Below are 23,709 nucleotides of genomic sequence, written 5' to 3'. Positions count from 1 at the left end.
GTTCGTAGCTTCCACCCACTAAGTTCTACCACACATTCTAATGGCTCTTGCTGGCACTAACACATGCTGTGCCCACGTCCTCGACATTTAGGAGAAAGTGTACATTTGAGTGATTGAAAGGAAATGTCATTCTAGCTCATGCTAGGTACCCTGAGCTCACATATATATCCTGCTCATGCCACAGGCTGCTCCTGCTGATCTCAGCTTAGCAGTGCTGACGTCTGCAACTAAAGTGACAGGGTAAGTGCTGAGACCCAAAACATGTTTGCCTTTCTGTCTTCTGAGCCATCATTCAGTCGTGCAACATGCTGTGTTCTCCATATTGCCTGGTTACTGGGAGTAAAAGGATGCCCAAGACATGGAGCGAGTGGGAGGTGGAAGGAAGTATGCTGGCAAGCAAATGCAGATGGACTCTGCTAAAGTGGGCAAAAGTACAAGCTGTTCCTCAGAAGCGATGACAGGAGATCAAAACTCAACTGGCTCCACACTGAGCATCAAGCCTCCATTCTGCTCTTGTCCAGACACAATTTGTGCTTCCAAAGGCCACCTTCATGTCTTCTGTCTGTTTCCTTTATGACCTAGAAGTAGGATTCCCTTTACTAAGACTTGGATTTCTGACATCTCCTTGAAGTTCTTCCCTCACTTTCCTCCCACAGAACCTGCTCCCTTAAACACATTGCAACAAGTTGCAACATGTTGACTCTTCCCATTGTAATCAGGCAAAACAGACTGAACAGGAAGGACTTTAGGATTTCATGTACTTTAATTTAGATGATCACTATTGATGTGTGTTTCAGAGTTAGTATCCTGGTTATACCTTCTAGAAGAATGTCATCATAAAATGTATACTACTAGAGTTTTATTTATGTGTTTATTTACTAGCTCGTTAAGCTGTGTTACTGATTTGTACTGAAGAGTGGAGGAAGTATATACTAAACATGATGCTTTTATGAATGGTAATGTGATGTTAGTTATCACAGAGTAGGAGCCACAATCCTTGGCCTTTACAGGTTGCTTTCAGAGCTTCCTTTGGCTGAATTGAGGCTTGCAGACAGACTCCTGTCTTAGATGTCCTTCTTGATCAGAGTTCCATGCAGAAGTTTAGAGAGGTTCCGCCCATCTTTTGCTTATAGATTTCATCAAACCTGTCATTCTGAGCTACAGTAAAGTGGTTTTTCCAATCACCCACAGTTCCTGAAATACAAAGCCCAGACAAGAACATCAGTCTCTGATTGACAGACTTTGTGTCCCTGACTGGAGGGTGGAGGGACCACAATGGAGCTGTCATAACAGGAATCTAATTCCACATCACCTTACTTCTCCTGTCTGAAAAGGACCCCTATTTGTCTTTGGGAGGGGCACCAGCTTCTAAATTAAGTGGTTGATTAATTCAAGGTGATCTGGCTTACATATACTAGATAGTCATAGTTATAAAAATGAACAAATAGTAGACATATAATCATACCAGAGGAGCTTAAAATGTTATAATGGCCAAAGACCCTGGACATAATAAAATACATATTGTGATATTCCATCTATACATGATCTAAAAGCAAGCTAAATCAACCTATAGTGAAAAATGAGAACATTTTTCTCTGTAGGAAGTGACTGCAGGCAAAAGATATCACACGAAATTGCTCAAGGTGATGAAATTCATTGCTTCTTTGATTCAGATGCTAATTGAATAGTTTTATTGGTTTAGAAAATTTATTGAAGTGTAGAGTTAATTTCTGTGAATTGATTTTATGAAGAGTACATCTTTGGAATTCCTATGATTCTTGTGGAAATTATGCAATTTGATGAACAGAAATGTTCATTGTAGCATTGATCCTATAATGTAAACATAGTATTTATAGTTTCTAAAATTAGAGAAATGATTGGAAAAGTAATAGTATGTCTATAACACATGTACAAACATGTACAAACAGTGATGTTTGAGATCTGTGTTTCTTTCTCTGGAGAGATAGCTCTTATTCATTATATACAAAAGTGTATAATATAACCACAGTTTATATTGTAATTAACAGATTAATGTCATGGTATCTGTATTTGTGTTTTTATGGCCAAAGCAAGCAAAGAAACAAACGCAAGTGAATCCAAAGAAGAGTGGACATGGATGGGCTGGGAAAAAGCTACTTGTCAAATTCTCACCAGGGATTAATAAAGAAAAGAGATAGAACAGTTTGATTTGTTTCAGGGCCTGAACACTTGGTATACTGCAAGAGGAGTGGAATGAATTAATTCATGTGCTAAAAGGAAGACAAAAGATGTTCTGGAGAAATGTGTAAACCTCAGTGCTGGTTGCACTGCTGTGGGAAAAAATGCATGTGTCAATGAGACAGTGGGATGGGTTTCATTCTGTACCTAACATTTGGAAAGTGGGTTTACTGAGGATCTGTATGAAATCATCAAACTATTGAGTTTTAAAAAGTTATTGAGTATACTAACTTTTAAAAAAAACGTTTTCCTCTTAAAAGTGAATCATGAGGGACAATCAGATTTTTTTTTCTTTCAAAATCTAGGAAGCATTAAGGGCCTGGGTCTCAGTAATACATGCTGAAAGTCCTGAAAGTGTCATGAGTCATGATTTGGAGACAGAATCAAACTAGATGTCAGCTCTGATGAGTCTAACCGCAGGCAGGGATCCCAAGGAGGTGTGCACCAAGGGTAGCTCTGGTCTTAGTTATCTGTAAGACTTGCTTTGTAGAGCTTCTTGTACACTAGGAACAAATCTCTAGCTTTCTTAGAATCACAATATGTGGATTGGAGAGGGACTGGCTCAGAATTAGAGATAAATAAGCCCCACAGACCTTTTCTCATGAAAGGGGAAATGGACTGGTCCAGGACAGACTTGGGGACTGTAGAACGATTTGTCATAGGATTCTCTTTCATTTTCTCAAACGATGTCTCCAGGACTATTTTATCCACGACCTCTTCATCCAAATTCTTGCCCATGAACTGCATTACCTTCTGGATTTCACGCTTTGGGTCCTGTGAGTGAGGGTGCATTGAGTTGGACTGGAAAAGAGTTTTCACACTATCACATTTTTCCAGACATCCCTGTCAGAACCACATTCCTAAAGCAGCTTCCCTGTCCCTGGAGCTGAAGCAGTGATTTACTTACCCTCTTCATATCTTCATAGAAGAGAAAGAGAATCTGGTATCTGTCTCAAATTTCCCACCATCCTTTCACATGGTCAAACCAAGATCCCCAACTTACTGTGAAAAACAAGAATTGTTTTCATGGACACAAACCTTCCAAATCAGGAAAGTTTGACTTTCCTTTTTCTTTCTTTCTTTTTTTCTTTTTTCTGGCTTCAGGTACATCAGAGAAGAAAAAATTCTCTATTAGATATTTCCAGGGTCACTGAGCTGCTCAATTCTGAGGTCACGTAGTTTCTATCAGTATTGGAGGTTTTGCTTTAATATGAGAATTAAAGTGGCTTCATGTTGATTATGCACAATCACTTGCACCCTCATATTATAACAGGGTCACACAGGCTGAGGAAAGTCTATAGGCCAGGAATCCCTGAATAAAGGCCTTTAAATAGGAGGCACAGGAAACTCTGGGGGACTGTCAGGGGTTGTTCTCTCAGCTCAGCCTAATCGGGGTAAAACCACAGAGGGACAATGCATTTTTATTTACCTTTTCCATTGATGAAGGTTTCAAAATACTCATTCCAGGTGCCTGGATCGGGGAGCACCTGGCTCATCCTGTAGAAGTGGTAGTAGGAAACCATGCAGTCTTTGGCATTTCGAGCCACATAAAGGAACTTTGGAGAAGAAGAGAGGTGAGTTAAAGGAACATGAACATGAAAAGTTCTGGGTTCTCACTCTGGCTGAGTCCTCTTGGGGAATGCTCAACTCTCCTGCCCTGGCACCAAGACTCAGCCTAGAGCAATGTCACCAATTATGGTACTCCCAGCCCAGCCCTAACTCATTGAAATTTATCTCAGTTCTTGATTTCCCTTTTGTTATCAGGGGCAAACTCTTCCTCTAGATACTCTGAATCAACTACAGAGCCACTGAGCCTTCCAGAAACCTCAGCCTGATTTCTGGGAAAGCAATCACTCCACCTGGTGTTTCGATGTGGAGCAGCACCATGGATCCTACTTGCTATGAGCACAAACTTTCTTCCATGATGGTCACTTTCAAAACTGTGTGTTTCTACACAGAATAAACAAATGCCAGGTGCGTTTGAATAAGGACCCTTTTGGGAGACTTTTTCACCTTGCTAGAGATCTAACCCATGTTTCCTCCAAATCCAAATGCTTCTGCGCTCCAATGGAAAGAATTTTCTAAAGTTTCAGTTTATTTATTTATTTATTTATTTATTTATTTATTTATTTATTTATTGATTCTTGCACTTTGTACTCAGGTTGTCTTTCACCTCAGTATTCACTGACGTTTTATGAATTTCTTCTTTCCTTTTCATGGATGTGGCTTCCAGTCACAACACAGGACTCTCACCTTTCCTCAGTCCTCATTCATCCCCTTTCCAAGTTCTTACATTTCTCTATCCAGATGCACACAGTCTGAGAGTTAGGCTACTTCTGGTTCTTAACATTCAGTGTTTTATATATAAATCATTAAATATGCATAATATTTATAATGTATATGATATATAATATATATGTGTATATACAATTATAAAACACCATTTCTTTATTTGATGATTTGACTCAAAGTCACACCTTCTTTCCTTATGTCATTTACGATACAATGATCTATTTTATACAGCATTAACATTTTTTTATTTTTGCATACAACAGGTTTGTCAGAAGTTTTTGGGGGCCAACTCTGACTCTTCTTTGGCAGACACCCTTATGAAGCTCTCTTCCCTTATGTATGTTGTGTGTATGTATGTATGTATGTATGTATGTATCTATGTATGTATGTATGTTGCAATGTATGATCATGATCACAGTGGTAATCTGGGGGTCTGCACTGAGATGACTCTTCAGAAAAGATCATGTGTATTTCTGTTGAGTATACTCTTGTTTTTGGTACTGGGGTCATCTTAGCTGACTTGTATGAGCTTGTAGTGTCCTGAACAGGGCAAAAAGCGGGAATTAATCTTTAAAACCTTTGAGGGGTGACAAAAGACTATCCAGAAACTACCCATGGTCTCCTTTACGACCCACAATGTACATTATATTGGTAAATTGCCTTCTGTTGTTTGAACTCACTGACAAGCTGTTTCCAGAAGTTGGGTTACTCTACACACATTTCAACACCAAGCATGTAGTTCTAAGTGTTCTCAAGATCCCTTATCTGGGGAGAGACTATTCCACTAACTCTGTTACAAGGAGGGGAGAGAACAGTAAATTGCTTCTGTTACTGAGATCATCTGGAAGTTGAACTATTTCCTACAGGTGAAACTTTGTTTAGCCCACTGGGAAAGAGATGCTAGATCAGATCTTGGAAATCTTAGCCATAGAGAGAAACCTCAGTGTGAAACTCCAGCTGATGCTTAAACTTCCTCAGTTTCTTGAAAATGGTGTGAGCACAGGATCTCCTGATGTTATCTCTTTCCTACCAGTCCTTTACTTGGAGGAATACTCTGCTCAGCCTGGGTATTTTATGAGTAAACTGACTGGCTATCCCAATGGAGATTCATCAGTAGTTTTTGCTAGATGTTTGTGAGTCCTCCCCTTGTAATATTATCTTTCTACTGTGATTTGTTCCTTGACCTGGAAGCCGTGCCCAGGGACACACTATGCTCTGCCTGGGAATCTCAGTGCTGGGAACACAAAGTGTCAGATTCAAGAGGGCTTGTCCAGGCAATTTCTGCTTGAGGACCTGATTTGTTGTTTGTCTGTCTGTCTATCTCTCTAACTCCATCCTTTCATCTGCAGGCTGCTTGCTATTTATTTTTCTTTGGCTTGTTTTATATACTTAATAACCTCACTCATTCAAAACTGAAAATATACCCATTGAAGACTATTCTCTGTACCACAGAGCTCAACTCCTCCACCTACATATACATTGAAGATGATGACCCATGATACCAAAGCTCTCTCCTCATTCTCTTATCTCCTTGTGTTCATGTTCTGTTTCAATCCCTGTGCAAACATTAAAGCTAATGTTGCTGAATTATCCAGGGGATCAAATACCACTGCACAGGTCCATGATAATTCTGCTTTTCTTAATTTTATTTCAGTTTTATTTTTTGTAACTTGGGAATTTCCTCAGCTTATTTGATCTCAGATAATATCAAGAGGTATTCCTCAGTGATTTCATGATAGCTGGTCCCAGTAATGCCAGGAATAGAATTGGCATTCCTCACCCACCTTTACAGACAATACACAGTCATTTGATTTAGGAGCTCCAACAATATTTCTGCTATCTAGAAATACTTTAGTCCTTTCAAAACAATCCTTAAAGCTTAAATTATGCGATGGTTTTATTTATATTGATGCGTTGCCTGCTTCTATGATCATGACCCATGTGCAAGCAGTACCCATCCAAACCAGAAGAGGGCATCATATCCCCTAGTACTGAAGTTTCAGACAGTTGTGAGCTAATATCTGAACCTCTGTCCTCTGGAAGAACAGTCAATGCTCTTAAGCACTGAGCCCATTTCTCCAGTCACTTTTTATCTTTCTTTCACTATTTCCATTTAAAAAAGAAAAAGATTATTCTTAGAAAAGCCATTGCCTCATCCTTGAATCTCAGCTCCACTCACTGCACGATTACTGTACCCTTGGCATACTCCTTGGTATACCCATGGTATACTCCTACCATGGTCCAACACCCTCAATGTGTCAGGAACACAATAGACAAGACATTGGGACACATGACATAATCCTAGAAAGATTGACAGCAGCCTGGAGGCTTCTGAGGCTCCATCCAAGCCTCCTTTGCAGCTCCACTGGGATTTACCCTTTGAACATCAGTCCTTTGCACTTGATCTGCTCAGTCTTCTTTGTGCTCCACTCCATAAGCCCTCCTATAGCCTACAGCCTATGGTTCCCGTTCCCCACTCCCAGTCTGCTTCACTGAAGAACACATGATCCCCAGTATCTCAGTCTGCCCTCGGCCTTCACATCACATTTGAAAGCCTCTGGGGAACCACTCTACTAAATCTAGCATGGTGTTTGACTTTACTGCACAGTATGAGGTCTCAGAGGTACAGCGTACTGCTAAGGAAGCTATACTCACTCAGGCTGTGAGGCCTGAGGCCCTGGGCTCCCTGCTCCAGTCCGGATAGGAACTGCTACTGTCTTACCTTACAGTTGTTTGTCCAGAAAGACGGTGGCAGCAGCTGAGTGGGAAGATGGGTCCTTAATATCCTTGGAGCTGGCATCGCATTGGCTTTGTCCACACCTGTAACACAATTCAGGAGATGATTGCACAGTCTGCTCAGCACATGAGAACAACCACTCCAGGCTGCCCACTCTCTCCCTACTTATTCAATATAGTTCTTGAAGTTCTAGCCAGAGCAATCAGACAACAAAAGGAGATCAAGGGGATACAGATCAGAAAAGAAGAAGTCAAAATATCACTATTTGCAGATGATATGATAGTTTATTTAAGTGATCCCAAAAGTTCCACCAGAGAACTACTAAAGCTGATAAACAACTTCAGCAAAGTGGCTGGGTATAAAATTAACTCAAATAAATCAGTAGCCTTCCTCTACACAAAAGAGAAACAAGCTGAGAAAGAAATTAGGGAAACGACACCCTTCATAATAGACCCAAATAATATAAAGTACCTCGGTGTGACTTTAACCAAGCAAGTAAAAGATCTGTACAATAAGAACTTCAAGACACTGAAGAAAGAAATTGAAGAAGACCTCAGAAGATGGAAAGATCTCCCATGCTCATGGATTGGCAGGATTAATATTGTAAAAATGGCCATTTTACCAAAAGTGATCTACAGATTCAATGCAATCCCCATCAAAATACCAATCCAATTCTTCAAAGAGTTAGACAGAACAATATGCAAATTCATCTGGGATAACAAAAAACCCAGGATAGCTAAAACTATCCTCAACAATAAAAGGACTTCAGGGGGAATCACTGTCCCTGAACTCAAGCAGTATTACAGAGCAATAGTGATAAAAACTGCATGGTATTGGTACAGAGACAGACAGATAGAACAATGGAACAGAATTGAAGACCCACAAATGAACCCACACACCTATGGGCACTTGATTTTTGACAAAGGAGCCAAAAACATCAAATGGAAAAAAGACAGCATTTTCAGCAAATGGTGCTGCTTCAACTAGAGGTCAACATGTAGAAGAATGCAGATCGATCCATGCTTATCACCCTGTACGAAGCTTAAGTCCAAGTGGATCAAGGACCTCCACATCAAACCAGACACACTCAAACTAATAGAAGAAAAACTAGGGAAGCATCTGGAACACATGGGCACTGGAAAAAATTTCCTTAACAAAACACCAATGGCTTACGCTCTAAGATCAAGAATCGACAAATGGGATCTCAAAAAACTTCAAAGCTTCTCTAAGGCAAAGGACACTGTGGTTAGGACAAAACGGCAACCAACAGATTGGGAAAAGATCTTTACCAATCCTACAACAGATAGAGGCCTTATATCCAAAATATACAAAGAACTCAAGAAGTTAGACCGCAGGGAAACAAATAACCCTATTAAAAAATGGGGTTCAGAGCTAAACAAAGAATTCACAGCTGAGGAATGCCGAATGGCTAAGAAACACCTAAAGAAATGTTCAACATCTCTAGTCATAAGGGAAATGCAAATCAAAACAACCATGAGATTTCACCTCACACCAGTGCGATTGGCTAAGATCAAAAACTCAGGTGACAGCAGATGCTGGCGAGGATGTGGAGAAAGAGGAACACTCCTCCATTGTTGGTGGGATTGCAGACTGGTAAAACCATTCTGGAAATCAGTCTGGAGGTTCCTCAGAAAATTGGACATTGAACTGCCTGAGGATCCAGCTATACCTCTCTTGGGCATATACCCAAAAGATGCCTCAACATATAAAAGAGACACGTGCTCCACTATGTTCATCGCAGCCTTATTTATAATAGCCAGAAAATGGAAAGAACCCAGATGCCCTTCAACAGAGGAATGGATACAGAAAATTTGGTAGATCTACACAATGGAATATTACTCAGCTATCAAAAACGAGTTTATGAAATTCGTAGGCAAATGGTTGGAACTGGAAAATATCATCCTGAGTGAGCTAACCCAATCACAGAAAGACATACATGGTATGCACTCATTGATAAGTGGCTATTAGCCCAAATGCTTGAATTACCCTAGATCCCTAGAACAAACGAAACTCAAGACGGATGATCAAAATGTGAATGCTTCACTCCTTCTTTAAATGAGGAAAAAGAATACCCTTGGCAGGGAAGGGAGAGGCAAAGATTAAAACAGAGACTGAAGGAACACCCATTCAGAGCCTGCCCCACATGTGGCCCATACATATACAGCCACCCAATTAGACAAGATGGATGAAGCAAAGAAGTGCAGACCGACAGGAGCCGGATGTAGATCGCTCCTGAGAGACACAGCCAGAATACAGCAAATACAGAGGCGAATGCCAGCAGCAAACCACTGAACTGAGAATAGGTCCCCTATTGAAGGAATCAGAGAAAGAACTGGAAGAGCTTGAAGGGGCTCGAGACCCCAAAAGTACAACAATGCCAAGCAACCAGAGCTTCCAGGGACTAAGCCACTACCTAAAGACTATACATGGACTGACCCTGGACTCTGACCCCATAGGTAGCAATGAATATCCTAGTAAGAGCACCAGTGGAAGGGGAAGCCCTGGGTCCTGCTAAGACTGAACCCCCAGTGAACTAGTCTATGGGGGGAGGGCGGCAATGGGGGGAGGGTTGGGAGGGGAACACCCATAAGGAAGGGGAGAGGGGAGGGGGATGTTTGCCCGGAAACCGGGAAAGGGAATAACACTCGAAATGTATATAAGAAATACTCAAGTTAATAAAAAAAAAAAATGGGATTCAGAGCTAAACAAAGAATTCACAGCTGAGGAATGCCGAATGGCTGAGAAACACCTAAAGAAATGTTCAACATCTTTAGTCATAAGGGAAATGCAAATCAAAACAACCCTGAGATTTCACCTCACACCAGTGAGAATGGCTAAGATCAAAAACTCAGGTGACAGCAGATGCTGGCGAGGATGTGGAGAAAGAGGAACACTCCTCCATTGTTGGTGGGATTGCATACTGGTACAACCATTCTGGAAATCAGTCTGGAGGATCCTCAGAAAATTGGACATTGAACTGCCTGAGGATCCAGCTATACCTCTCTTGGGCATATACCCAAAAGATGCCGCCCCAACATATAAAACAGACACGTGCTCCACTATGTTCATTGCAGCCTTATTTATAATAGTCAGAAGCTGGAAAGAACCCAGATGCCCTTCAACAGAGGAATGGATACAGAAAATGTGGTACATCTACACAATGGAATATTACTCAGCTATCAAAAACAACGAGTTTATGAAATTCGTAGGCAAATGGTTGGAACTGGAAAATATCCTGAGTGAGCTAACCCAATCACAGAAAGACATACATGGTATGCACTCATTGATAAGTGGCTATTAGCCCAAATGCTTGAATTACCCTAGATGCCTAGAACAAATGAAACTCAAGATGGATGATCAAAATGTGAATGCTTCACTCCTTCTTTAAAAGGGGAACAAGAATACCCTTGGCAGGGAAGAGAGAGGCAAAGATTAAAACAGAGACTGAAGGAACACCCATTCAGAGCCTGCCCCACATGTGGCCCATACATATACAGCCACCCAATTAGACAAGATGGATGAAGCACAGAAGTGCAGGCTGACAGGAGCCGGATGTAGATCGCTCCTGAGAGACACAGCCAGAAAAAAAAAAAAGAAAATTTAGATGCCCAAACTACCAGACCCAAGGAGAACAGAAAGCCACTAATGACAACACATCCCACACCTGTGTAGCATGTTCAACTTAAATAGATGTGTCCCACACACATCACTGGAGTTCTACATTCCTACCCTGGGATTATTCCTCCTCCTCCTCCTCCTCCTCCTCCTCCTCCTTCTCCTCCTCGTCCTCCTCCTCCTCCTCCTCCTTTTGCTTCTGTATAGGAATTAGTCAGCCTGAGTTCATGAAACCCCCCAATTTCTCTGAGACCTATAAGAATGGACTTCCCACATTTTACCATGTTGCTTGGATTCTCATCAGTGCCCTTTCATGCTGCTGTCTATCTGTATGACCATGGGGTTAACAATTCTCCTAACAAGACTTACATCTCTAAGGAAACTCCTCTTAGTGTCCCTCTCAGCACCCAAACCTGAAGTCTCTTATTGGAACCTCAAGGAATTCACTCTATCATTTTGAGGATAATGACCTGGAAGCCAAGAATAACCAAATTTGTCCTTTTGAGCCAGAGCTGATCAGAAACAGTGAGCAGACTCTTTTCACCTCCCTTCCTGTCATATCAAAAACATCTCTCTGGTTCTGTGCAGTGATGTTTCTTCTATTACATCCTTTCTGATACATGGTTTGTGATGTTTGCACTTCTATTTACAACTCTTGTAGGGACTTTCTCTGTGAATCTTTGAGATAAACTGGAGTAAGATGAAATAAAGATATTGCAGACTGTCCCTAAGGTCTTTCCTTTAATCTAGCAATCAGGCTCTTCAAATAATGGCAGTGGAGAGGTTAGGGGATTAGTCCTGCATTGCTTCAAAGATTGCATGAAATCATTCCGTTAGGCGGCACATTTGAATCTGGACTGTGATCCCCAGAAAATGGTAAAGATTCTCTTATATGAATAATCGGAAAACCTGTCAAACAAGGAACAGAGATACTTTTAAAAAACTAGAATTGTGACTGATAATAAGTGGCATTTAACTATAAACATACAGCGGGAGGGCATGGTGTAAACTTACGTTCCACCTTACTTCTATGATATGAGGTCTGGAAGGTAACAAGGTATAATGCTTACTTTCCATTGTCAACTTGACTGGACTATGAACTGTATCTCTGGGTGTGTATATCCATAATGCGGTTTCCAGAAAGGTTCACCCACAGATTGGCAGCCCAATGGGAAATTAAACTAAATAGAAAAAAGGTGAGCAACACATTAGCATCTGTCTCTGCTTCTAACTATAGACTAATTGTGATGAGCTTCATGACAGATTCATAATGTGTCCTGAAATTTGAACATCAAGCTTAAAAGCCCTAAAATGCTGTAAGCAAAGCTTCACAGACAATTCTGGGGAAAATTTGGAAGAGCGCAGTGCCAAAAGAGTAGAGAATGGAGGCCCACTCATGAGGTTGCAGAACTGCTCTATGGAGAGATGGGCTGGAGGTTATTATATTATATTTTGGTGAAGAGTCTGGCCACTTATTGCTCTTGAACTAAGAACTTGAGGAAGGTTGATTTCACAACAATAAGGGATTATGTTTAGCAAGAAAATCTCAAGACTAGAAACTATGTATGAAAAGAAAAATGTTCAGTTAACGTCACGGGAAAAATAGCTTTTTAATTGAACAAAGTAATTGCCTCCTCGTGTGTGTGTGTGTGTGTGTGTGTGTGTGTGCATATGTATGTATGTGCATGTGTATGTGTGTGTATTAATATGCCTGTGTATGTGTGTGCATGTGTGTGTATGTTTGTGTGCATGTATATATGTGTATGTGTGTATATGTGTGTATGTGTGTGTGCATGCATGTGTTTGTGTGCGTGTGTGTGTGTTTTGAATCATAAGACACTGTCCAGAAACCACTTGGTTATGAAAGGTAAAGTACTGAAAGCAGATGGCTGTGAGCTGCTGATGAGTAGAGTTCTGTTCCTTCCTCTATTCTGCAGTTACACATGACCAGAGCAAAGGTATAATGAGAACATTAGGCAGAATTTTGCCTTCATATGCATCTATCTTCCTTGCTGATTCACATTTGGTAGAAATACAGAAAAAAATGGATCTGGAAGGGGTGGCATATACACTTAACCCAACACTCAGGAGGCAGAAGAGGAGAATCTCAGTGAGCTCAAGGACAGCCTAATATACAGCATGATGCTGTTCCAAATAGCAACTAGGGGGAGGGAGAGAGACAGGATAGGAAAGAAAAAGAGAAGATGAAGGGACAAGGACAGAGATTAGACAGGAGAGGAACATATATGGAATCAGGGTCTCTTACCTGATGGTTGGGGTGGCCGAGCCCACTCAATAAAAGGGTGTCGGTGTTGAATGATGGTCCTCTGGCACTTCTCTACATCCCCATTCTGCTCAATCATGTCGACAATTTCTTGAATCCATGTTGTCCCTGGGAAGACCATAAAGATTGAGTTAGAAGATTATTCTTCAAACATACTAATGAACGGGTGTGGATGCAGATGTTGGCTTTACCTTCTGTTCTAACCAGGATCTTGTTAGCTATAGAAGAAATACTTTGGATCTCTGGGAAAGGTAAAAGAGTAGAGACAAATCTCACCTCTTCCCAAGAAAAATGAATGGTACAAGAGACTAAGCTTCAAGATCCCAGGGATAAGACATGTGAAGTAGCACCCATTGTGGGACAAAAAGAGCCAGCTTCTCATTGTAGGTAGTTCTAACTTAGGTGAGAAGTTCAGATAGCTCAGAGGATGAGGCTGGGGCTACTACTCTACCAGGTTACCTGATTTAGGGTAAGTACAGATGAGGAGGTCATCTGGCTTCGCCTTGAAGGTCTGAATCTGACTCCAGTTGTCGACAGTTGGAGCCTGCAGTGGGATCCCTGCGACCTCTTTCAGTTTTGTCTGTCTGCTCAATTCTGGGGCCAGGGCCATGATGTCTCAGGGAAGAAGGTTTAGTCCCTGTGAGAAAAGATCAGAATGGAATTATTAAAGTACTGTGATAAAGCATACACAACATGAAAATGACTCTTAAGTATCATAAGTGGATGGCTCAGTGGCATTAATAATATTCCTGCTGTTCTTTGTCTACCATCACCTTGAATCTCCTGAAAACATTTTACTTTTCTAGATGGAAGCTAGGAGCCCACTGCTGCTAAATCTCAGTGCCTGGCTACCACTATTTTCCTTTTTATCTCCTTAAACTCTAGATGCTTTAGACTAAGTTCATTTTGTCCTCTTGTGAATAGCTAATTTATTTAGTTGAATATTCTTAAGGATCGGCTGTATTGTGGCATGTCATCAGATTTTCTTCCCAATTAATGCTAACTTTTATTGCATGCCTGCTTGTAGTGTGGTTTGTTTATCCATTTCTTTGTCCATGGGCACTTGGAGTGCCTCCTTTCAACTATTGTACAATAAAAAATGTACAAATATCTAAGCTTCTACATTCATATTTTTGGGTTCATAACTCAATGCAGATATGCCATATAGTATGTTCTCATTTTTGAGAAATTGTCATAGAACTTTCCTACAGTGGCTGTATCATTTAAGAACTCTACCAGTAGTATATAGTACTCTCTAATCACTGACATGTATCTCCCTTAAATCTCCATCCCAATAGATTTGTTTTGCTTTTCCTTCATGACTACTAATGAATATCTTCTCATGCACTTACAGTCTACTTTATGTCTTTTTTTTTTCAGAAAGAGACACATTGTTCCACTGTTTGTTGGTGGTTGCTATACCTAGAAACTTACAAATATATGAATAGAAGGGATGAATGATCTTCTAATACTCAAGAGTAAGTGGCTATTTGAGTTTCAAAGCACATCTATCACTGCTGCTCAGAGGGATAGCAAGGTAATGTTCAGTGACTGCTACAATAGTGAGCACCACTATTTTATTTATTATAAGCAACTTGTTTTTAGTTCTTATATAATTTGAGGCCTAGAACATTAGAGGGAAAGAATATTTATGGAAAGTGTAACAGTGAATAATTGCTAGTAATTGTGTAAAGAAAACTACAATGAGTGAGAGAAACAAAGACTGTCCAGGCTGGCCAGACCAAATATCAGGATGACAGGTTCCCAGAGAAAGCTGAGTTCTCTGGAATGGATGCAGTGCTTTTAGAAAATGAAGACCCAGTTGTACTTGAAAACATTTCCAATATAAGCAGCAGCTACAGTTGTAGTATGGCAGAGAGGGTGTACTTCCCATAAAACTCTGAGATGTGATATAATCAGCTTCAGCAGAGGAAGATAAAGTATTGCCATCTCCCCTTTCTTTTCTTTTAAGGTAAGAGTAGATAGGGTCTCTACATATCCCAGGATTGCCCATTGCTCATTCTGTAGCCTTGAATGTACAATCCTCCTGCTCCAGTCTCCTTGGTTCTGAAGTGGCAAGTGTAAGCTCACTCACTTGGTTTGGAGCACTGACATTTCTAACATACCTTCTATGTTAGGTCCTTCCCTAAATTCCCCCTTCACTTTTAATCCACATCACAGGTTTAGCATAAGTAATATTCATTCCTCTAAACATAAGAAGGCTTACAAGATTCTAAATCAATGGTTTGATAAAGACCTCAGCTAGTATCTGTCTACTAATCTCATAAAACTTCTTTAAAAATTGCTTCTAAGTTACAAGTGTCCATGAAATTTAAGATGCCCATGCAATAAGTCCATATTCACAAAGAAAACTAATACAGAAATTGTTACTACTTAATGTATTTTTGTCCTTTTCTTTTTTTTTCTTTGAGCCAATTGGTAAGATATAATTGCCCACCTAAAATACAAAGCCCAGTACCATCCATCCCTTAGGAACATTAATAACAATCTGTAAATACACAGAGTGAGATCTTTACATCAGCGTCCATTGTCCTGCCAGCGCTTCTCTCTCTCTCCCTCTCCTCTTCTCTTTCTGTTCCAGTCTCCTCCTCTTCCTTCAAACTTCTCTCCCACCCATCCTTCCTTCTCCAATGACAGGCCTCCTTCTATCCTGTACCTACCCCTCACCTGTATTTTACAAATTCAATGGGGAGAAGTTTCTACTGAAGTCACCTGATTCCTGAGTACATGACTAGACAGCTGTTCTTGGGGCAGTGGAGTTAGCATCAAAATACAGATAACTCCAGGGCAAACCACAACATTTATCCCTTTTTGTCCAGTTAAAAAGCCTTTTCACTTATATATAAATTGAGTACAATTATTACCATTCTAAAATTTATAAAGCATATGATATACTCAACACACAGTCCATCACTTGTTTAGTTAAACAGAACATTTAGTTATCCATTCCAGCTTAAGAAAGGCTTAAAATCTATATTATATCTTGGCTAGCTTGTATAGTATAGATAACTATACAAAAAATATGTATTTTCAGAGTTAAACAGCCTGATAGGCTATGAGACTGTAATCAGTCTTCAACCCCACCAGAAATCTTTGAATGACCAAATATCTATTAAGATGGGAAGCCTAATATGGCCTCCAGAACTGAGAGGTTGTAGAGACAAATCTCTACTAGCACATTCCCCTGTTGGCAACATGAGAGCACAAGTCTGCAAGTCTACAGTGTCCTTTTCAAATGTAAATTTAGGTATTCAATATAACAGTTCCCAAACACATTCTCATTTTGAACTCCAATAGAACTTTGGTGGTGGATATGGGAGTTCTCTAAGTATAATGATGATGCAGTTCCCACTACCAGCTCATAGACAAAAGGGAATAGATTTCACGGCCTTTAGAAGCTGAGGATAAATTGGAGGCAGCATCCTCAGTCCTTTACCTGCACAACAGAACAGAAGGCTGATGTTCAGCAGATGAACTGAGGAGGGATGCTTTCCCCTAGCCTCTTGGTGTGCAAAACTTCATTTCACCCAGCCGCTGTAATCTGCTCAAACTTCTGACCAAAAACAGTTAAAACAATCAGTAGGCTATGATGGCAAGCAATATGAGGGAAGCTAGCAGAAAGAGTGTGACTTTGAGGCCAGTCTAGGTTATAGTAATACTGTTTCAAAGCACTAAACCTGTGAGTCTGGAATGCCATGCAACCAAGGGAGCCAATCCAGAGCAAGAGTAAGTTTGATGTGTCGAAGCCTTGAAAATCTCATCCTGACACCAGCAGGAGTAGGACTGTTTTCCTCCTTGCTCTGGGTGTGCATTCCCCGTGCACATAAACCCTATGATCCCCACTTTTGCAACCCTTGAGGTAGTCATGGCAAAATTAGAGATTAACCTTCCTCTTTCCCTGTAAGGATATGTTCAGGAATCAAATAGTCCTCCACAGGTAAAGGAACATTCCCAACATATGAACACCAGCCAGTAATATACCCTCACTATGGAAACTCCTACCTACACACCAAGGTTTATATATACCCCTTAATACCCCCAATAAGAGAGAGCTATTTCACTGAAAACCATCACTAAAGAAGGCTATTTATCCCTTTGCATTCACTCCGACTGACACCCTGTGAAATCCACCTACCAGAATAAACTTTGTTCTTTTCAGTCCTACTCAGTGCACAATGGTACCTGGATACCTCAAGGGCAGAAGCAGACCTAGGCTGGCACAAAACAAAATAAGAATAAAGGAAAAAGTTTGAGTTAATTAATTCATCCTTTGTATTTCTAAACAAAATTGCAAGTATCCCTCTGCCTCTGCCTCTCCCTCTGCCTCTGCCTCTGCCTCTGCCTCTGCCTCTGCCTCTGCCTCTGCCTCTGCCTCTGCCTCTGTCTCTGCCTCTGCCTCTGCCACTGCCTCTGCCTCTGCCTCTGCCTCTGCCTCTGCCTCTGCCTCTGCCTCTGCCTCCAAAATGCTGCGATTCCAGATACGTACTACCACATCTTGTTGCATCATTTTAAATTGCTCAATTTGTGAGCAACAGCAAACTATTTGCATAAACTAATAATGCAATATCATTGGTGAATATGATGGACTGAACTGTGTGCCTCCACATTCACATGTTGAGCTCTAATCTTCTTACTTTAAAATGTGACAGTTTGAGACAGGGCCCTGAAGATGTCATTAAGTTGAGATGAGGCTCCAATTCTATCATACTAGGGTTCTTCTTAGAAGAGATTTAGACATACAGAGAAATACCAAGGGATGTACACAGGGAACAACATGTGTGGACATAGTAAAAGAAGGCCCCCTGCAAGCAGAGGAAAAGGCCTTGAGAAACCATACTGACAGACACCTTGATCTGGGACTTTTTTTTAGGAATTTTTTTTAAAACTGAGCAGAATAGCATGATCAGTTAAAGCTCAGAGACCTGCTGTTTCATTGAACATTGGAAAATAAAGAAAATTATGCATTTCTCTTAGTGTTTCTTTGTTACTTGACCAAACAAGTAACTGAATTTAAATAAGTTTAAAATTATGACCTGGAGGTAAGGACTGAAAATCTTCAGTTGACAGAGACCAGCTCATTAATAGAGTCTGTGTGGTATAAAGGTAGATTTGAGGGCTGAGTGAGGCCATGGAAGTATGTACAGTGAGTCAGGTGGGGGCTGATGTGTAGTTCTGTAGTAAAGGTTTGCCCAGTGTGCACCATGCCCAGCTTGACAATGTTGGGGAGGAATAGAGGTTTCTGAATGCCTTATCTTACAGTGATACAAAAGCCACAGACACCCAGCTGAAATCAGATTCTCAAGTTTGAATGTGTTCCCAGAATTGGAGTTGATGTGTGCACAAACCTCACTTCTGCTGCTGAGCAGAAGCAGAGATCACAGGGGAAGAACTGAAAGCAGCTTCCTGTGCTACTGAGCACCAGTGCCTCGCAGACTGGGTACATCAAATACTGAGAATGACACTTTCTACTTCTGATAACCTCATAGAAGGTCAAGGAGCACACAGGTAGAAATACACCTGCCATCTGACAGCCCACAGCATGCAGGCTAGAAGAGAAAAAGAGTGCTTCCTTGGGCTTCTACTTATAGGTGGTCTCAGCTGTGGTCACTGCTATTTTTAGAGTAAGGCAGATAGACGCACAGACTTTCCCAGGCAGGCTCCTTTTCGTCCTCTGAGGCCAGGTCCCTGTGGCCTCCTTTGTGAAACAATCTCTAGTCTTTTCCATAGAGTTAACCTTTCATCTTGTTTTCTGAGACAGGTCCTCACACTGTCCTCCAGACACGATTTGAAATCATAACTGTCCTCCACCCTGAGCTGCAAGAGGATCTAAATTTACATTAGAACTTTCAGGATCTTATGCCACAGTGCTATGGTTACTTGCTTATATAAGTAACTTCCCTAAGCAGGAGACCTGGTCCAGTTCCTTTTATAGGCCTAGCTTGAATGGTGTCCAAAGACTTAGATGAAAGAGGGTCCAGTGTGGTGAAGAAAGAGTCATAGCCAGAGCAGTGTAGCTGGCTGACAGGAGGGGAGTCTTTCTGAGGGAAAAGTACAGTATGCACAAAGAGATGGTATTGTGGAAAGGTGTCTGCATGAATTTCTAAGTTGAACACAGCCAATGTTAGCTTCAGATTTTTTTCTCATTATTTTTCTTAGGTTTCTTAAGTCTTAGGATCTTTCTGACTTGAGTTACACCACTTACACATTAGCACCTGTATGTCTGAGAACTAAGAACATACACCAACAAGTTATGCCAAATGTTTTAGATAAGCTTTGTTCTTACCTTCAAACTCTAGTTGTCAGCAATCTAAAAGCTGGACTCCCCAGTGTTCGGTAAGTATAAAGGTACATTTAGAGGAAGGAGGAAAGTATTTCTGGTATAGGGCAAGCACAGATGCTCAAATTCTACTATGCCAAATGTACCCAACCTTTAGCAATCAATCTCAAATGCTCTGCAATCAACGAGATCAGCTAGAGCTTTAATCAACAGAGTCACGACTACAAGAAACAAACTTTGGCATCTGGCCAATGAGGAAGTAAGTCTCACTGTTTAGTGATCACTGGTCTATAAATCTCCACTACCTTAAGTACTTTCAGACTCAAGGCTGTTTAGAGAAATGCACAGAGGCAAACACACTGCTCCTCCCTCTCTAAGACCACCTGGTTCCCCACTATGTGCAGGCCCTGACTTTGTTGCAGAGTTCCCATGCTACTTGGTCTTCTTCCTCTCCAGTCTGATAGAGTTTAAACTGGGAAAAACAAGAGTATAGCCATGCTTATGTTCAACACGAAAAATAACTCAAAAGCTGACACATTCAGCCTTTTGCTCAAAGCACCCTGTGCCTAGATGAGTGCAGCCCTTATAAAGTTACTCAAACCCGGCACATGAGGCTTACATACATGACCTCATTTACCTTTTAAGACTCGTGATGCTAAGGTGTGCCAAACTAAAAAAATTATTAACCACCAGGATTCACTAAGTAAACTAATTCCCAATCTCCCCTTGACTGTGATAAAAAGAAGCTTAAAACCTGAGTGAGTTTAAAAAGACATTTCAGAACACGAGTCTAAAGAATCTTTGTTTTTCTTCTACCACAAGAGCTAGTCTTAGTTACTTGGGTCCTGTTCTGTTGGCAAGTAAACAGACTTGGGTTCAGTAATGGAGAAACTAAAATACTGGCTACATGGTCTCAGGTACCCAGTGGGACCTTCTTAGAGATTTCTTTTCTATATCTATAAAATGTGAGTCACGCTAATTACCTCCAATCAGTACTGTTAGATTAAAAACATGGAACCAGGGCTCTGAGGTTGGAGTGGGTGGGTAGGAGAGGGAGCATGCTCATAGAAGCAGGGGGAGGAGGTATGGGAGAGAGGGAAAGGGGATAACCTTTGGAATGTAAATACATAAAATATCCAAGAAAAATAAAATTTAAAAAGAAATAGAGAGAGAAAGACAGACCCAACACAGACTAAATAGTTACAAATGCTGGCTTTTTCCCTTTCTTTCCAGAATATATTCATTGATACACACATATGAAGAAAGGACAGAACAAAAGTCTAGACGAAGAAACTATGTATATATTTATTTATACTCACATCATCCCATGATATATATATGTACATATATATATATACATACATATATACTTGCATGAAGAAGGCAAATTATGTTCCTTGATGTTGTTCTTGGCTACCTAAGATCAAACTGAGCTTACTAGATATCTTCTGGCAACTTCCAAAGTTGCTTTAGCCAGGAAATTAAAGCTTAACTCATCTTTTGATACTGTAATTCCTCCATGGCTGATATGTCTTCTACCACCTCCTTTCAAAAAAAGAGGTTTTCTTTGTTGACTCGCAAGTCACAATTGCCCTGTAGCAGAAGTCCCTGTGTCCTAGTATCTGTGTGGAGATATCCTACACTGCATGCAACTATTTTCACACTCAATGTGTCACTTTAGACTCTTTATCCCATATCAGAGTGATATTATTAATTGAACAGCTATGTATTGAGGGTGAATGTAAAGGAGATAAATCAATAGGTTCTAACAACCTGGCATATGTATTCAGTGAGCATTGATTACAACTGATTCCTTCATGGTCACAGTGATGAACTAAAGTGACACTCACCCCTCCAACAGCTCTATTTACTTCCTCTACCACACAACAAACTGTGGGCCACCAACCAGACGCCAATAAATGAGAGAGCAGAAATGGTATACAGCTTTCGACAGTTGAAACAAGCAGCTATAAGCCAGGGGAAAAGATGGTAAAAGTCCTCAAATATTCAGTCACTCCTGACAGCCCATTGATCAAGTAAGGGGCCTCTAGAAAAGAAAATCTGTAAATATTTATAACCATAACTGCACTAAACACAATTTCATAAAACAAATACTGTCTATTAGATCTAAATCTATAGATTAATCACCACAATGACATTGGATGACTTTAGTACCCAATTATCAAAAACTGAGAGGTTGTCCAGACTCAAACTAAACAGAGAAACATTGGAACTGAATGAAATCATAACGCAAAAGGACAAAATATATCTTATAGCACATCTACCTAAACATTAAAATTATACTTTCTCCTCAACGAGACAAAGAAATCTCTCCAATATTCACCATATATTAGAACAAAGAGCAACTTTCAACAAACACAGGAAAATTGAAATAACTTCCTGCATTCTATCTGAACACAATGATATATTACAGCTTTGAATGCTTAATGAAAAACTAATCGAGACATCAGTAATCAATAACGTAATGATACATCCAAAAGCCTTGAGCAAACCAAACCCCAAACCAGTAGATGAAAAGAGGTCAAAAGTTAATGAAATGGAAGCAAAAAAGTTTCCAAAGAATCCATTAAATTAAAAGTTATGTTTGAATATATTTTGGCAAACTCTATGTTAATCTAAGAAAAGTAAAAAGAACTCACATATAGAAAGCCCTGAATGAAAGCCTAAGTGCATGTGTGTTTTTACAGACCCAAATAATAAAATGAGAAATGAAAAAGGAAATATTATAACATATAAATGTAATTAAGAAAATTATAAGAACCTATTTTAAAAGTCTCTTTTCCACTAATCTGAAATGTCTGAAAGAAACAGATGAATTTCTAGAAACACTTGACATATCAAAATTAAACCAAGAAAAAACAAGTGAGCTAAACAGATCCATAAATTAGTGATGAGACTGAAGAAAATAATAAAAATAATATATGTCCCAAATAACCAGTGCCAAAGATCAGATGGACTCACTGCAGAATTTTAGCACAAGTTCAGAGAAGAACTATCCAATTGCTATGGAAACGACTCCACAAAATAGAAAAAGAGTGTATGAGCCAGCAGATATAGAGGACAGCTATAAAATGTTGGCTTCTGGAAATGAAACAGCTGGTGCAAGAATCAGAGCTGATGTGGTTACCTGTATAACACCTGTACAAGATCATCAAGCCAATTAATTACCCTGTAGTAGAAAGTCCTGTGTCCTGGTGTCTCTTTGGGGATGTCATACACTGCATGCAACTATTTCACACTTGAAATGGCTTACAAGAATTGGTAAATCCAATCACAGGACCCATGCCCTCTTCTGGCTTCTGTGGACACAGGTAAAGCACTCAAACATAAAAGAAAATTACTCTAAACAACTTCTTTTAAAGAAAAATAACATTTTTCTTGTTAGCCAACATCATTTGAAATTTGCCCTTGTCAATTGAAGAGCCAACAATCCCATTCATTTTTCAAAGTGTGTAATCTATTTTCTTACATTTTCGGTTGTTAGCCTAGCTTTTAATGGCTGAGCCATCTCTTCAGCCTAACAGCATATTTTCTATTCAGTGTTTAATGGCATTTCATTTAAAGGACTAAGTAAAGTCAGTGCTATATGCTATCTTTAATTACTTACAGTTAGTGTTTAAGCACAAGCAGTATGGGTCTGTAAGATGTTAAGCAGAACAGATGCACCGTCTTCCTTTTCTGACAGTCTCTTCTGAAGGTCCTCCTTCAGACTAGTAAATTCCCTGATCCAAGGTTAACTGGCAGCACAGGAATCCACCCACTTTGACCCCATCCTGGAGGCACAAGAACATCTTGGCATGAATGCTGTGGCTTTCTTCAGGAAATCACTCCTCAGTGTTGCCATATTGTATTATGATTAATAAGTTTACTTTTGATAGTATTGGCCATATATATGTTTAAAATCAGGGTTGGACTTTTGTCCTCTAGAGGAAAGAGCATGCAGGCTGAATTAATTCTCAATGTGGGAGGAAAGTGACAGAAACATTCTTCTTGAGGGCCTCTGTTCAAGGGAAGGAGAACAGTGCACTACACTTATGTCTTTTGAGACTTTAGGGGGATATTGGTGATGGCTAGTAGCTTCTGGAAACATGTTCTAGTTAGAAAGCCAAAAGGTTCTATGAACAGGTAATAGGAGGCTTTGAATTCTATAAAAAGATGGAAAGAAATACTGATATTGTTCTAGTAACTAGTGATGATGGCCATTTATTCATTAAATATTGGTTG

General features: G+C 40.2%; 1 pseudogene across 1 annotated transcript; it reads right to left on the bottom strand.

The window, feature by feature from the left end:
• Positions 1-992: 992 nt before the first annotated feature.
• Positions 993-23,198, bottom strand: LOC148003331 (sulfotransferase 1C2-like; annotated as a pseudogene). Its single transcript, XR_015629325.1, has 9 exons — positions 23,093-23,198; positions 13,626-13,803; positions 13,149-13,274; positions 7,232-7,329; positions 5,145-5,299; positions 3,647-3,773; positions 3,125-3,219; positions 2,811-2,991; positions 993-1,194 (listed from the first exon to the last, which is right to left on the bottom strand). The product of XR_015629325.1 is annotated as a sulfotransferase 1C2-like (transcript).
• Positions 23,199-23,709: the final 511 nt, after the last annotated feature.

This window comes from Rattus norvegicus, chromosome 9 (assembly GCF_021556685.1).
Source record: "Rattus norvegicus strain SHRSP/BbbUtx chromosome 9, alternate assembly SHRSP_T2T, whole genome shotgun sequence".
Lineage (NCBI taxonomy): Eukaryota > Metazoa > Chordata > Mammalia > Rodentia > Muridae > Rattus > Rattus norvegicus.
Note: the sequence above shows the minus strand (reverse complement) of the source record. Positions and strands in the feature narration are given on the sequence as shown.